The following is an 18,105-nucleotide window of genomic DNA, read 5'->3' as shown; positions in this document are numbered from 1 at the left end:
GAACACTCAATAAACGAAAAGCAAGTGACGGTGAGATACGAAGAAGGCAGCTTCGCCAGCGTTGTATGTCAAAACCGGGGGTATGGGGGGTTGGTGATTGTGCGTTAGTATGCATCGTGGTACACTGCAAAGCTATAGCGTCTTTAGTGAAAACAGCCGTGTCAGATGGGGTTGTATGGATTGATTCTGAACGCGACTAAGAGAATGAAAAGTGAATAAAAAAAAAAGCTAGCCTTTACAAGGATCATAAACTGCACCAGCTGTTACAGACTGAAATCAAAAGTATGCTTTTACTTTAAAACAGTAAGACTAAGAGCAGTTTACTTCTCAAAACAGAGGAGCGCAGGAACGAACCCGCGACCCCTTGATTCCCAAGCGGGGCCTGAGTCTATTGAGCCACGGAGTCAGTTACAGTAAACTGGTGTCAATGTCGCATGTTAAGGCGGCTTTTTGTTTCTGGAGTTATATGTTTGAATAAAAGTGCAATTGTGTTATTCTTGTGAAAATGTTTCTTTGCTATTTGGACTTCAGGCTTCATACATTATATAGTTTATGCCTACATTTTGTCATCTACTACTAGAATATAAAAAAGTTTCTGTTTTAACAATGTGTTGACACAGATTACTGTAGAAACTGAACAGACATGAAATGCGTGTGTTCCAAACAACGATCTATTATTTCCACTCTAAAACTCCACTTCATTCCCAGATACTCAATCAAGGCCTGAGCTGAGAGAAGTTCGTGCACGTTCTAAATTGGTGGGGGGATGGAATAGCCGGCTTCTCTTTATCAGCACATTTAGAAGACAAAGGACGCTGGCGGAGAGGTGTGAAGGGATTTAAGAAGCAGTTTAAGGTGGGACGGAATTACGAGTTTTTTCGTAGGCTCTGGTAATTCTAGTGTTAATGCACATAGGAAACCAAGGCTGGCTGTACTATTGAGGCAAATTAGATGATCACCTAAGATGACAAAATTTGGGAGGTGGTGGCATTTGTTTAAACAATAGATGAACATACACAGACTTGGTCCGCAATAGAAGTAAAATCCTGCAGTACTTCTTTATATTCCCTGCTTTGTGCACCAATAAATGCAAGTTATCGGCAATATACTAATAACCCAATTGTGCTTCACCCACTCAGAATATGGAAGCAATGTAGAAAGCCTTTTAAGATGGAGAAGCTGTTATCTGTGGCACCTCTGCAAGAGAGCCACCTCTTTCAACTGTCGCAAACATATGCAGTTTTTAATATCTGGAAAAGATCTGGGATTAAATTGCTTAGAGATCTTTATATAGACAACATCATCGCATCCTATGAACAATTACATTCCATATGTAACTTTCCAGCCACACATTTCTTTTACTATCTTCAAATGAGAAACTTTGTTAAAAAGAACCTTCCCAATTTTCCTCATCTTGCACCCTCCTCCATGCCGGAAAAAGTATTGTTCAATTTCAAGTACTTAGACACCATCTCTGCAATATATAAAATTATTTTCAGTTCCTCCCTTTTAAAGATCCAAGAGGACAATGGGAAAAACATCTCTTAATCAATATATCAGAAAAGGAGTGGAAGGTAGCAATGCAGAGACTTCACTCGAGCTCCATATGCGCAATAAACCCATCACAAATTTACCTTAGATGCCATTTGTTGTTTTATAAATGACTATTTCTCATCTTACGTAATTCCTATGCAATTCACTGCATGTTTTTAATACCGTAGTTCTCCTGATAAAGAGACTTTCCTTCTCAACACATTGAGTGTGATTTTCATAAAGTGAATGCACCTCTTAAATATTGCACTTTCTTAGCACACCCTCTGTGTGGACCTCATTCTCCAACTGTGATGGACAGCCTTAACTTGATATTTTTAATTGTGCTTCCTTTACTTTGTTTTTTCTCCATTGGTAATTTCTGTGTTTGTGCTTATAGTGATTTGTTTTCATAGGGGTATGTTATATACAGTACTAATGCTAATTGATGACTTTTTGTCTCCAATTGATTATTTTTTGTTTGCATTGTGAATGCCATTAGTATATATTTTTTTCTTTTAAATGTTAGTTCATATCTAAATGTATGTGTTTATATTTCTATTTGTTTCATGGCCACTTTATCTTTTCTGTACCATTACAAAACAGCTTTTTTTTAGTTTTTTACTACATACTGTTCATTTTTATAAAGTGTATTTCACATGAGCAATATTATAGCACTATATTGATGAACAAAAATAACATACATAAATTAAATAGAAAGTAACATTTATTAAATGTAAAGTTCCATGCAATACACACACAAATTACCCTCTTATCAGCAGACAGTCTGAGCCTCTTCATATGTACAAGAGTAATGACCAAGTTAAGTACCATTGTTTTCAAAGTGTACAGTAAACTAAGACAAGTGTCCTTCACTCATACTTACTGTGACTATGTATGCTCAGTGAGAGACTGCCACTCTTCATGAGAATGCATTCTGTCTGTTGCTGATGTCTTATGCTTCTCCAGATGTACTGGAATAAGCAGTGCGTGAGTTACTTGTGTTTATTCAGTGAGAACTGGTGTATTACTGTTTAAGTGCTGGTAAGTGTGAATTCCCCATGTTGTTATTTGCATTATAATATATTTTTATAGCAAATATAATTTGCATTGTTCACATGATTTCTTAACTGATTACATTATGTATATGAATGTACTTTTATGTGTAATCTTATTCTTATTCGTTTTATCTTTTTATTGGATTTTAAAAATATACTTCTTTCTATTTATTTATACTGTAAGTGTAATTGCAGTGTTTTGATCGCAGTTTCACTTTCCACAATCAATGAAATGTTTGTTTCTATTTATTGGTTTTGATTTAAACATAGAATATATTATTACCATGTATATTTTAGTCTGTTTGTTCTTCATGACTTAAGCATCTTTGAGGAAATGGCCTGACAAAGTCTCAGTTTATCACATAGCATGTTTACTCATTAAAGGGACAATTTAGATTCACCAGGTAACTTAATATGTACAGTATGTTTCTAGGTTTTTGAAACATTTGCAGCCAGCCTGCTAGTTTTTGGACCAGGATGTCAAACACGGACATTAGATATGAGTGGCAGTGTTTGGTAAAACATATGAAGTTTGGAAACTTTCAGACAGGCAGGGAGTGGCACAGTATCTAAGGCTTTGATCTTCCAACCATCAGGTTGTGGGTTCAAATCCCACCACTGCCACTTTGTGACTCTGTGCAAGCCACTTCACCCACTTGTGCTCCAATTTGAAAAAAACAAAAGAATTGTTACCAATTTTATCTCAAATGTTGTAAGTTGCTTTTGATGAAAGCATCAGCCAAATAAATAAATGCAAATGTAACAATAATAATAATTACAAAAGGCAGATGAGGGGATCAATAAAAGATGAGCACAATGCTGCAATTCATTACTTATCTTTGCTCCTTGTGAGTCTTACTTTAAAATAGTTTTGCTTGTTTGTTCATAGATTTTTAATTTCCCTTTGGCTCTGAAAATCTATGAACTTACACTAACTAGCTCTGACCCAGAATTGTAAAATGAGTAATAAGGAGCTCTTAGCAAATTCCTTATAGACTTGAAAGGTATGGGATGTTTTCTGCCCCACTCCACTCATGCAACAAATTCATCCTTTAATTAATGCACCAGGTCTCAGCCACATCCATTGACAAACCAAGTGGGGCTTAATCCTCTACATTGAATTCTTCTGCTTTGATACTGTGTAGTAATGCTACTACTCTCCTCTATGCGAAGTTCACCCCCCACCCACATCTCTGTTACAATTGACTATTTTCTGTCCTTTAATAATACATTTTATTTATGAAACATATTTCCCATACTCAACGTGCTTCAATGAAATTCAGAAATTAAACCAGGGTATATACAACATTGAAAACAAGTAACAGCCACATGAAACACTAAATAAATATAAATACAGGAAACACAAGTAGGGAGTTATAGAAGCTGATGAGTGATGCAACAAAAGCATGGACAAATTTCTTAGCATTAGAGGAAAGGAGCAAGGGAACATGCGATATGTTAAGATGGTGAAAATAACAGAGTTTCTTAATGTGATTTATGTGGTAGAATAAGAAATCAAGAAATCAAAAATGAGGACTCCATGAAGATGAAGGTCTGATGATATCAGCACCATAAGTAATTAAAAGGAGCTCATTTTGTTACACTGAACTTTAGTGTGAATTAGCATGACTTTTGCTGCAGTTTAATTTTAAAGAATTATGTTATATCCAGGTTTTAATATCGAGGCATATTGTGAGTTGAGAAAACTCTGAAGGACTTTCACTTTTAACCATGAAATAGATCTGACTATCATCCACATAAAAATAACACTGCCCAAAGCTATGAATATTATGGCCAAGGGGAAGCATATAAATACAGATGAGCAGAGGGCCAAAGACAGAGCCTTGAGGGACTCTTTGTGTGACTGGTCCTATGGGGTAGTGCCAGAGATACAGTACCTTGAATGTTCTACCTTCAGGTCAATAGAATATCATGCTTGACAGTAACAAATGCTGCACTATCAGAATTCATACACTGGTTTGCCCCGAGTTTTGCAGCCATAAGCAAACCATTAGCTACTATTCATGTGTGGTTTCTCTTTCTTTTTTAGATTCATATCCATGACGCAGGCTTTATCAAAAACACTGAAATTAACTGCATATCGTTTATGTCACTGGTTACTTAATTTGTAATAAACCGACGGAACTATTTCACTCTGGTTTCAGAGCAGCTTTAGAGTTGTAATGTGCTCTGAAACCAGAGTGAAATAGTTCCGTCGGTTTATTACAAATTAAGTAACCAGTGACATAAACGATATGCAGTTAATTTCAGTGTTTTTGATAAAGCCTGCGTCATGGATATGAATCTAAAAAAGAAAGAGAAACCACACAGGAATAGTAGCACTGCTTTGACGCTGGGTGCCGCCAGTTTGCAAAATCAAGTAGAAACGTGCGCACGCAATTTGGTGTTATGCCGTGAGAATGTGCGTGGCTTTACGCCTAAACTTGGAAACTTAGAAATAGGTGTACGCAACACTTTTCTGTGTACACATTGTTTATGCATGAGGCCACAGGTCTAATATGTGACCACCACAGTGGGTAGAAAAATAATGCACTAAGTCAAAACAGTCCAGCCGAGATAGAAATTCATTTGTCAGCTTAAATGTAGGAATGACAATGTGGATATTAAAGTCACACACAAGAATAACAGTCTTGAAAAAAGAACTTAACTTAGCTAGGAGTTTAGTTTGATCAGTTAAAAATGATCCATTGTATTTTGGAGAGAAATTCCAATCTATAGTGTAAATATTTTCGATGCTGCAAAATACCATTGTTTTATGGAACATTCCAACCTGCTCACTTGGTCTGGACAATGTCTTTAATATAGAGAAGTTTATCATGAGAGCATTTCAGGATATTGGAACACCAGTACTTATCTGAGAACAGTAAGCTGGTTAAAAAGCACAATGGGGAAGATGGTATAGGTGAGCACTAACATTAATACAGTGAGAGTCCAGAGAAAGCGCAAAGTGACGCTATTGGAAGTTTCGATCACTAAATGTAGGAAAATAATATATGATGCACATAAAAATTACCAGTGCTTTTAGGTTCAAGTACACAGCCATGGATAATCAACATGTCTGTTCGTCTTAGTGCTGCAAGTCCACAAACAAAGCTGATGGTAAAGGAGTAATGTTCCACTCAAATCTTAAGAAATATACAATAAAACGCAAAGATCCCACAGGTGAGCATGGGCATTACCTCACCTCTCCGGTTAAGACACATGCAGATGGTACTGGTAGTGATCTAGTATTTGAAAGAACAACAGAACAATCCTAAAAATTAGATGTCAACATTGTAAAGGAAAATTTTTCATAAATCAGGTAGCAACCTGCAATTGAAAGAAGTTTCATCCAGTGAACCACATGGAAAATCAAATTAGTCATCCAAGATTTTGCATTTTTGATTAAGATTAGTAGTACAAAAGGTATAAGGTTTGACACAAAGTGTTTCTTTCACAGAGATGTGCGTCAGCAAACGTGTGCCAGTGTACTTTCTTGTTCCCTTTCTTTAAATGCCTAGCACAGGTATTTCTGTGTTGCTTTTAAATTTTCATCATCCTTAAAAAAGTAATTTATTAAAAGTAAAATTGAAGAATTGTCCACAGTCGTTTAATTTGACTGAATTCTGGTACATTAATTTAGCAGTGTAGGGATTTCTAGAAAACAAGCATACGCTTGTCTGCTCTGACAGTCAGGTGGGGAATTAGAAGCTGAAACATGAAATATTTACATCATACAAAGTTCAGTACTAACATGTCACAGAATGGATTTCCATTCTAGCATTGCTCCCTATGAAGTGTGCATGTTGTAGTCTCATTTGTAAGTTCACCTGTTTGATATATATGCTATAAAAGATAACTGTTTTCCTATCTCACTTTATAATTTATGGCTGTAAAGGAACCTTGGGAAATACTGTAAAAAGTAATTGCATATTTATAAAAAAGAAAACATATGGTGCAACATTAACAGAAAGCACTGGAGAGCAAAGAATAAATGATATATGTGTGATGCCTTTACATTTTTTTTCCTATCCTCTCTTCCTATATACGTTTCAAGAATAAGATCTGCTATCCCTTTTGTTATCTCTGCACCTTGCAATCAAGATTTGCCCAGGGAAATCTTAGAGGAACAGCTGATTTTATTTAGGGCTAAATAGAAGTTGACTGAGCCATTTGTTATTAAAAGATCATTAAAAAAATCAAGCATCAAAAGCCAAATGAAAAGTGGAAAATGTTTTCAACAGAAACATAGCAAGTCCTGAACAAAGCTAATCTTTTTAGTCCTTAACTAAACCAACAATGATCTGAGTTAAAAAAAAAGGTTTCTCCCAAAGCCTGGATGTATGAAAGAACTTGCTGCCACCTTAAATGGCATCTGGTCCATGACATAATATGCCAAGCCATGTGATGTGCAGTGGGCATCACATTGATAAACAACATGTTGGCATTCATATTCAACTAACACAAAATGGGAGATTACAAAATATTATAAACAAACAAAAAAAAAAAAAACTCATAATGTTCAAAAAATCATAATAATCAGGATTTCAGGGTGTCATGACTTTTTTTCCTTTGACTTAAAAAAAAATTAAATTCCATAATAATAATTGTTTCTTGTAATGATGCATTTTTAACATTGTTATATTTAAATTCCATTTTTCTGCAATGGCATTTTAAATCAGTTGATTTAATGATTGCTTGCTGTTGCAGGACTGCCAGGACTGTGTGACATGTGACGTCATTACCAGGTCAGTATAAAAGGTCAGCATTGTGAACTTCCTGGTTTGTCCAAGTGTGTTTGGATTCAACCTAAAAAAGTCTCTAGCGTTATTTTCTTGTGCATTTGGATGTTAATTTTGAAATGTGTTCAGTGTTTTTTACCATATTTTTCATTTACAGTATATGCGTGGACTCAGTTTACATGCATTTCCTGATTTTTAACTCTCTTGCTATGCCCCCTGACTACGATTTTGGTTTTATGTACGGAGCCTGTTTTGTTAAACTCATGCTAAAATTTTATAAATTACAACATGGTTTGAATGTAGAGAAAAGACAAGCAAAATGACACCTTTTATTGGCTAACTAAAAAGATTACAATATGCAAGTTTTCGAGGCAACTCAGGGCCCTTCTTCTGGATTTTTTTAATATATTTTTGATCTGCAGTATCTATGGATATGGAGGGCCAGTTGTACATAATTTTTATAAAGAAATGTCATTTAAAAGTATGCAGTATAAAGTTCATAAAGTACAGTAAATGCATTCTTCAATACATCTTTAGGAACATACCACGAGCTGAATCCTGAATACAGTACTTATTTTTTGTATTCTGAATACATAACATTGGTACTTGTATTCTAGTACAGCTATACCCTGTAAATACATTAGCAAGCACTTTTCACCTTTACCACCCTATAAATGGAAGAACAAATGCAGCCTGTAACCTTCCTAAATCAGAAGCCTGCAATTAAAAGTATTCAAAGAATACAAAAAATCAAGTACACAACATGGACATAATAAATACATCTCTCTATTATATAAAAATATCTTGGGACGAGACGAGACCTGTTCAGAGAAACGAGACATGACTTTCTCAGAAAGACACTTTCACGAGAGTAGATTTTGTGCCAAAAGATTTAACCATGCCCAGGGCCGGAAAAATACAAAGAGTAGAAGTAGAATGTCATAAAGAATTCAAAAACATTGCCACGATACACATGCAGAGCAGGTTAGAGATAATGGAAGTAGGAAAATTCTAAAGTCTTAAAAAATGATAGTAAAGATTGCATTAGCGCAAACAAACGGAAATTATTACTTGGTGAAATAACGGAATAGCAAAAAGAGATCGAATAGTGTTTCTTCCCAATGAAGAGGCATATCCACGAGAATGAAAAGATTTGTTGTTTGGTGAAAGTGAAGTCCACATAGCCTACGCTGTCACACTTGGGTCACAGAGTTGCACAGATACACTGGAGATTTTAGAGACAGAAACTTTATTCAAACATAAGTCTCTTTCAGGAGTGAATCGGACTCCGTGTGTAGTCTTAAGGAACAGTTCCGTCTCTCAATTAAAAGAATAGAAAATCTTCCCTAGGAGTGCACCTCGGGAGCAGGATCTCCAACCGGAGCAGAGGATGCCTGGGGGAGAAGAGAGACAAGGCAGTGAGACAAAAGGACAGCTGCTGTACAGGCTTTAAAATGTTTGAAGCACTGCCTAAGATGCAGATCACACGGCACAGAAGCAGCAGCAATCCAAGCAGCTGATTGAGCAAAGTAGAGGTAAGAAAAAAACTATTTGTTTCCCATTCTATCACCATTTAAAAGGGATTTCGGAGGAGCGACCGCGTCTCCTTGGGGTGCATTCAGCCCCTCCCCTCACAATGGCGCGTAGCGCAGGCCACGTGGGTTGGCGAGCAAAGCAAGCAGGGGGCGAAGCTACCTAGTATTGAAATAACACAATTAAATGCCTTATTCCCCAAAAACTGTCTGCTTCTTCTCTGCTCCTTCTACAGTACTTCATTAGGATGTCATGACAGACTTCACTGCCCCTGCAAGGACTGGTTCCACCATCTTTTCAGAATCTGTGGATGAAAAAAATGAAAAATCAAATTCATACTCCCTTTTGCCACATTTTAAAATATTATTGTCGTAAATGGGAAACCACCATTTTTGTGAATACTTGATATAGAGTTTTTTTGAAGGAGTAGATGGGGATGTGCAGCATGTGATGTCAAAATAGCATCAGTTTAAAAGTTGATGCTGTACATTTCAAGATTGGAAAAAAGCACCTTAACAAATGCCACATGTGTTTTCTTGATTCATTTTTTTTATATTGAGTTTGTGCTTTGAAAATATTGACTACACATTTGGGTTCTGATGATTGAGTCTGATGAAAGATTTGATTTCTTGTCTTGAACTTGCTTAAATACAGTTACATTTTATTTTCTGGTCATTGTAAACCGAAGTTGCTTTATCTCCAGCATAGGCAGAACATCACCAAACTGATTGCCATATATGTATATATGTAAGCAAGCAGAAATTCGGGTGATAATAAGGTGGGGAACTGTATAGAAATCTCATGTGGTATTCCCATGTGTGTCAAAACCTCAGTTAACACCTTCACGCTAGACAAATTTGCCTTTTGTAACAGTGCCACTTTAAGATATCTGGTTGCATAATCTACCAACATAAAAATGTATTCTATTTTTACTCCTGGGTAATGGCCCAGTGATGTATATCCTCCCTCTTTCAAAGGGAAAGTGGATATATAGACACTATGACAATTGGGGTAAGCTTGTTCTACATCTTTAGATGGATTTAACCAACAGAATCATTTTAAAATAAGCTCCCACATTCTTTCATCCTGTCCTCGTAACACATGTAAGGGTGGCTTAAAACTTTACTTGTTAGAATTTGGAGCAATTAGCTGCTCTATGTACTGTGGTCACTAGCAATGCAGTCTGATGTCACTCTGTACAAAAGCCCTTTTTATTATACGTAAAATGTGTCATTTTCAAATTGCATGCCTCTTGTTCATTATAATGGCTAGAATCTACAGATCATGCCTATTTAAATACAAATTCTAAACTTGGGTCTTCTTTTTGTAACAGCATATTCAGGCTCTGTAGAATTTTCTGTACAATTCTGTGTGCTTTGATTTGGCAAAGATTTGTTATTGCCAATGGAAATTGAATGTAAAGCATTAGCAAGTTCAGAGGTATGCTATGGGTCACTGCCAACCAAATTCTACTAATTCGCTAGAAGACTCTCCCGATTCTTGCTATTAAAATCTAATTCAAATTCTAAATGATATTTTAGGGATTTTTTTGTTGTTAGCCATAAGACCTTCTTCATGATCAACATTTTCAGTCTGTCCATGTTTTATATATTTTTCCCCTGAAATTTATTGGAAGTAGTACAGTCTCATATATTTTATTTCACCATGGATACATCATATGTCTACCTGCTTGAACCTCTTACAACTTCATTTTCACAGCCATTCCTTCTAATAAAGCAAGTACTTCCTGTTCTGGTATTCCCACCTGTATGCAACAATTGTTTTTCTTCTCTATTTTGGACAGAATAGTGGAACAGCACAGCCGTGCCATGTCAGCCTTCATAGACTGTGTCAGTGACAGATGTAATTCTCAAGTGATGTGACCAGATTGACCACAAAGAGAACAATCACATTCATTGCAAGAAGCAGTGTTGCCCCGACGACATTCTCTAACTGAATTGTAGGATTCATAGGTTCCCCATTGGAAAGGCCTGTCATCACAATGGAGCTCTGTGTTATTTGTAATGAATTTTGAGGACAAGGAAGGGGTTTGGGACCTAATTTTAATCTTGGGTAGTCCTTCTCTTTCCAAGTGACTTGTGCCCCTTCCAGTCTTCTTACCAACTTTGTAAGAGAACTAATATCTCCGAGCACTTTTTTTCATATAGTTCTTCTCGTATTCCATTCAACATCATAAGTATGTCAAATTTCTCTGTAATACATTCTAGGGGGGTCATCCGACCACCAAACCTGAGTGAGATTTACCAAATCTTGAGCCTGAGCTGTAATAGGATTTTGAGAATCGGTTTGCCAGCCTCAAATTTTGAATCTTCCTTGACCAATGACTTCAAACAGGTACGAAGAAGAACTTGCTCCTTAAAAAAATCATTCTCATTAATCCTGCAAAGGGGACACTACATACAGCTGGCTCTGTATCTCTGGTTATTAATATAGTAAGAATGACAGCCTAATTACCTAGATCCCAGCACATCTTTCTAACTGTTAACTCAAAGATAAACAATGAACTCTATGCATCACCTGCAGAAGTAATTTTTAAAAGGTGAATATCCCCTCTTAGTTATTCAATGTATCATTCAGTCTTTCAAACTTATTAATCTTGCAAGTATTTAAACCAGGAGAAATGCTCTGTCTTAAGTTTGCGTTTTCCTTTTTTTTCAACACAAGCCATTCACCTTATCACCCCTACAGCAACATTGTCTTCAGATGAGATGACCTGAATCCATAAAGCCTTTTGAAGCCATCATTGTGTTGTGCATCTTTTTCTATTGTCCAGAAGAACAGCTTCCACCATTTTATATAGTATATCATCCTTCAGTGCTGTATAAATTATTGAGAAAGTATGTTTAATAATAAATAGCTAATAGATATATGAACACTCAATACAGTGTTTAATAATATAGTCCAACACTCTTATCTATTGGCAATCTTCTATAAAATTTATTGTAAGTAATTTTAAAAAAAAATAAGCACTTTTTCATTTTTGTTTTAAGAACACAATAACTATACTGTACAATAAATGATACTTCTGCATTTTTGGGAATTTCATGAATTTAATATAATGAGGTTTTAATTGATGTAAATATAATTGTGTACATATGTGCCAAAAACAATGAACTATAATTTGTCCATTACATAAATTGCTAAAAAAAAAGGAAAATTAGCTTAGAGGGCATAAAATAAATCTTTAGGGAAACCGATAAATTTTGGTTTTGATACTATCTAATTATACATTATTTTTGCTTTGTTTCACTGTGTAGTTATAAGAGTTTTTAATTAAATATAATTCAAACCTGACTGCATACATAGATATTTTTTGCTAGCATGTTACTGCATGCTTGTGTAAAATAATGAGCTTTGTTCCCTAAAGTAATACACCTGAGTATCTAAAAATATAATTAGTTTAATGGGAAGCTATTGATAGAAGTATTCTAATTGGGAGGCTGTCCACTAACTTTTCAAACAAAATAATATTTCATATAGAATTTAAATTATGTTTTAAGAAAAATTATGTGATGATACTTCAATGAGTATTTCATTTACATTTCATCATTCAAGGCTCAATACAAAGCGTACAAGAATATGGCAGATGATGAACTCTGTGGCATTTTATCCATTCATCAATTTGTTTTGATAGAAGCCTAACGTACACAAAAAAACCAACAACAACACAGAATGAGCATGCAAACTCTGTATACAAGTACTGGCCCTGCTGGAAATTAAACTCACACCCCGGAGCTGTAAGGAAGCAATGGTAATCCTTGTGCCACTAGCTGTTTTTTGCCATTAAACATTATGATAACAATAAATTAAGGTAACGCAATAAGGAGTGTAGCTAATAAATAGAGATAATACCTGCCATGCTTCTGCAGTTTTGTTTCATCTCACTACATCTATCTTTGTTCTCTAAATACTTACAGATACAGCAGTACGAACCATGTGCAGAGCACACAGAGGTAAAATACTATAATATAAACACATATATTTGAAAACAGATATATAAATCTAAACTGATGCTTTTAGAGGTAAGCTGGAGTCACTCTTATCACTTATTTTGTAAATATAGTATGTTTTCAGTTTATTCCCAGTGGTAGTACAGACATTTGCATTTTCTTATACTCAGTATACATGGCACCACTGACTTCATGACTGTACTTAATTTCCAAATTATTTTTGATCATAGCTGAAATTTAAAGTTCTAAACAAGTACCTATTTTCAGTTACACCCATTTGATAACCTGTAGTATCCCACAGTAAAGAACATCTGTCACTGGAAGGATTTTCTTTCTTTATACTGTATATAATTCAACTACTTTTACCAGCAAAGGACATCTTAGAGCTCAAATAACAGGAATGTGACTAAAGATAAAAGACATGATTATAGGAAGTATACACAGTCATGTTTAATGGCTTGATTTAATAGTTCAGTGTGCTTAAAGCAATATTTCTGGTCAGAACATTTTAATGATAGGGTTGCTGTATATGTATGTCTTAATTAAAAACTAGTTAGAAAATATGCACATGATGTAACATACATGTGTGTTTGATGACTGATTATTAACTGATATGAAAGCTGGAGCATTTCACATTTTCTAGTTATTTCATTCAACTGTCAGTCATTACATTTTTGTTTATTAAATATACTAGGGGTCTTCGCCCCGCTTGCTTTGCTCGCCAGCCCCTTTCACTCCCTGCCAGCGGCCACTTCTCTGAAACTGCTCTTAAATGATGATACAATTGGTAGCAAATACTTTTTTTTTTAAAACGGTGATACAATGGGAAACAAATACAGATTCTTTCTAACTCCTCTTTGCTCGAGCAGCCGCTGGCGTGCTGCTGCTGCCCTCATGTGTGATCTGCATTTCACTCGCCTACCCTATCCCCCCACCCTCCACCAGTGGTAGGCGCTGTTGTGAAGAGGGGGGGCTAATCACATCTCAAGGAGACGTAGCCGCTCCTTTGAAACCCTTCTTAAATGGTGATACATTGGGAAACAAGTAACAGGTGTTTTTTTCACCTCCTCTTTGGTCGAGAAGATGTTGGCTTGCTGCTGCTGCTTGCCTTGTGATCTACATTTCATGCTGAGCTTCAAATGTTTAAAAGCCTTGTACAGCACCTGAATATTCAATCACTCTTCGCTGTCCCGTTATTTCCCCAAGGAATATTTTTAGTTTGTTTGCGCTAATGCAATCTTTACTGTCATTTTTTGAGACTTTTGAATTTTCCTGCTTCCATTATCTCTAACCTGCTCTGCCTGTGTAGCACGGAACTTACATCTGAGGATTGTAAGTATGAGGGGACTTGTCCATCTCACAGAAAGTGAAAGTGTCTCTCTGTCTCTGTCTTTCTTCAAAAGATCTCTCTTCTTGTCACAAGCCTTTTTTTTTTATAATAGATTTGTAACAATAAGTCATATTAAAAAATAACAGCAATAATATAATGCAATTACATGTGTTAGAACACTACATTAAATGTGTCTTTTAAAAGTACTTTACAATGTCATGTAGTCAAAAATGTAGCCTAAATAAGCTTGTAGTGGCTAAACAACTTTCATACACAGCAGATTCCAATTCCCTGACATTTCATTGGGGATTCACGCAACTGCCTGATGAGTAAAAGAGCAAAATATACAAAATATAAAAGATGGTATAACCGTTGTCAAGGTAAAATTAAGACAGCAAACTAATTTGTAGATGAAGTCATAGAAAATGTTTCTCTGTTTTATGATAGAGAGGTTTGCAGGTTCACTAACGGCTTTCAATGGGAAATTTTGAAATTTAAAAAGTTTGTGCAGAGCAATGTAGAAGGAAAATTTTTTATTAGCATAAGAAAATAGCAAATTAGCATATAGAGCCATAAAAAGTAATTAAAAGCTTCTAAAACATTAGATTAAGCATAAATTAGAATATTGAAGCAAATACGATAGGTCTAGCAAATATTTAACTAAAAATCAATTATATTGCATTATTTTATAGGCTTACATTAAAATTTCCAAAATAAAGAAAAGAACAGCTGATTGATACACCGAGACCAGTTTTGGACAGGATAAGAGTTTGAGAACACCTGTGATTCAAGGCTAGGAAGAGATAAAGATGGCTCTGAAACCAGCTGGGTTGCTGAATCAGCAGAAACGCTTTTACTATAAGCAGGGTCACGCTGACCTAATGCATGAAGAGAAAATCTTAGTAAATGCAGGCATTAGCAAAAATATTATAAGAATATATTAGCAATTAACTTTAGTGTAGAAATTAAGACAAATCAAGCATGTCAAGCAATGATCAAATGAAAGCACATACTATACTTTTTAATTAAAGCTTAAGCTTCAGGTCACTATTGTAAAAAGTTTGGAAGGCTTTAGAGAGGAAAACCCATACTGTATTTGGAATCGGAGCCTTGGCCAGTTAGAGAAAATGAAACAGCATAGAAAGATTACAAATTCCATAAGGGGGCCAGTAATAGGAAAAGTAAGGAGATAATAAGGGTTCCCATGGAAACTCAAGGTCTGGTCAGACAGGAGTAAAAAAGGGAGTCAGAGAAGAGGTTGGGAGGAAACCATCCACCCAATCTTTGACCAATCAAAACAAGCCGAGCTGACACCAAGAGGAATAATGAACAGTAAACCAGGTGCAGAATGAGCTAATTGAAGGAGCCAAAATGATATGTATCGTGCTTGCTGTGCTGGAAGCCATTAACCAACCAAACTGTTACATCCAGTTTCTGAATGGTGTGGGTGTGCATACATAAAATATAATATATTTTTGCCAACAATCAAAGGCACTTTGTAGTAGTGTCTAGTTTACCTAATTTAATTGGAGAACTTTACTGCGCTCATATTGCAATCAGGGCACTTAGCGGAAATGAAGCTGCTTTTGTTAACTCTAAGCAGTGACATTCTATTAACGCACAAGTCATCTGTGATGCAGAGATGAGACTGACAAACTTTATGGTTCAGTAGCCTGGGTCAACCTACGATTCATTTATTTTGAGGCCAAGTATCATTGGCAGATGATTTGTTGATGGTGCTGTATATGATGGCTGGCTTGTTGGTAAGGTAACTGGCTGTTACATGTGCCAGCTGATAGTTACTACCCTCTTACACCTTTTTTCTACCCCTGTAATGCAGCGGAGAGGTGCTTGTGCATGTGCATGTGCATGTGAAGCACATCATAGACTTCTCAATTGTAGGTGTGGTGTCTCGATGTGTCAGGTTGCAGGCAGACATTCCAGCCAATGAAGGGATTTCATGTGTAAGAGCTTAATTAGTATAATCTATATGTGGTTGTTTTTAGGGAGGCAGATAAGCAGGTTTGGAGGCACATTGACGTACGAACATTTATAATACATGATTGCTATTCGCAAAGGGTAAATTGCATATTAATATATACATGCAAGGTTTTATAAATCAGATTTTTTTTCTGTTACATGCATTTCCTGTTTTTTGATGTATGCACATTTTCATGCTGAAATCCACTCAAAATTTCAACAATGAGACCCCTGGAAACTTGTAAATACATTTTTTAAATATACTACCAAAGTATTTATTGTATTCTTAATACAAATTCATTTTAAACAGAACATTTACTTAAGCTGTTTGATTTTTTTTTTTATAGTATTGTCACTGAAGGGAATTCCCAACTTTCCTAAAAAATACAGTGTCATATTTCTTGATACTGCTTTTACTACAGCTTTATTATTCTTATTAGTACAGAATGTTTCAGATAAAGTGATTATAAGCAGTGTAAATTTAATCACAACCGGCCCCAACTGGGAAAGCCGTGTGCAAGAATGCTATTAACAGTGACTTTTGCACTTCTGTAATGGGAATGCAGAAGTAGTTTGCTTCGAATCAAGGCCTTTGTGGTCTTGAGTCACTGTTCTTCCATGTCAGCAATATCAAACCTGTGGAGGAGTCAAGTACATTTTATCTATTACAGTATTGGTTATAGTCATCATCCCTTTTTTTATGATTTCTTTATTTTGGTCCTCATAATTGTGAATCTTAGCTTTTTCTTAGTGCTTGTGTGCAATAAAATAATTTTTGAGTATGTTAATATTTTTATAACCATTATGTAATGTTTTGATACTGCTATTTTGTTTCACAATTTGGATAGTGGGTGCCACAATTTGGTGCCATTTGCAGGCGTTTGCCATTGCTGTGCCCATTGTTTGGTATGGTTTTGTTTTCTTTTAATTTTATTCTAACCAATAAGGTGCTAGTTTTTTAATTTTGTCTTACCCTGTGAGGATTTTTGTTATGAAGAATTCAATTTTGTCATTACTTTTTGAATATGGTATAATTTTACTGTTGTTTATTTTCATTATTTATGTGACACCATTTTGTTTCCTGTATATTTCCCTCGGTGGATAACATTTTCTTGGTGAAAGAATTTTTTCTCATTAATTTAGCTTCTACTCAATTAACGAGATTTCACTTTGGAGTTTCTGGCTTTGGCTTCGTTATAAGACTTCTTTTGGTTCTGCACTAAAAATTTTTGACATGTTTATTTTTGTACTTTATTTACAAAATGTGTATAACTCAACATTCAGACCAATATTTGATAACATTCTTGGCTTTAAAAGTTGATGTATTTTGTAAGTTTTAAGACTTTTGTTTTCATGTTTGGACTTTCCCTTGATTTCCCGTTTGAAACACAAGAATATGATTGATATTTTTAAAATTTTGAAAGAAGTGCTTCACTGTAGAACAAAATTTAATTTGACAAATTCATATATACCATGATTGTGAAGAAATAACATTGACTTAAAAATACACAATTTATCCTTATCTGGATAAAGGCTAAAGCTGTCAAAAAATGATGGATGCAATTTATTTACAATGTCCTAAATAATGTAAATTTTTTAAAAATACGAGTTTAAAAATTGTTCAAGATATTCTAATTGCTACTGACTGACATTGTGCTAAATGCTGAAAGCTCTGCACTATACCTTTTCTCACTATTTTCTGGCATCCTTGCAGTTTTTAATGGTCAAATAAACATGTTTTTCACACTTTCTGTAGACTGAATTTTATTGAACCACTTAAAAATAGTGACACAAGAAGGAATACTTCATCAGCAAGTCACATTAAACTCAATACCAATTCTGCTTTGCATCTCATTTACAGGTTTAAATTGAATGTATGCAGTAAAGGCGAATGTGCGATGAAGCATCGTCCAATTGTCCATGACCTATGAAATTCCATTTAGCATTGCCATATCACTATA

The sequence above is a fragment of the Polypterus senegalus genome, chromosome 3, assembly GCF_016835505.1.
Source record: "Polypterus senegalus isolate Bchr_013 chromosome 3, ASM1683550v1, whole genome shotgun sequence".
Taxonomy (NCBI): domain Eukaryota; kingdom Metazoa; phylum Chordata; class Cladistia; order Polypteriformes; family Polypteridae; genus Polypterus; species Polypterus senegalus.
Note: the sequence above shows the minus strand (reverse complement) of the source record.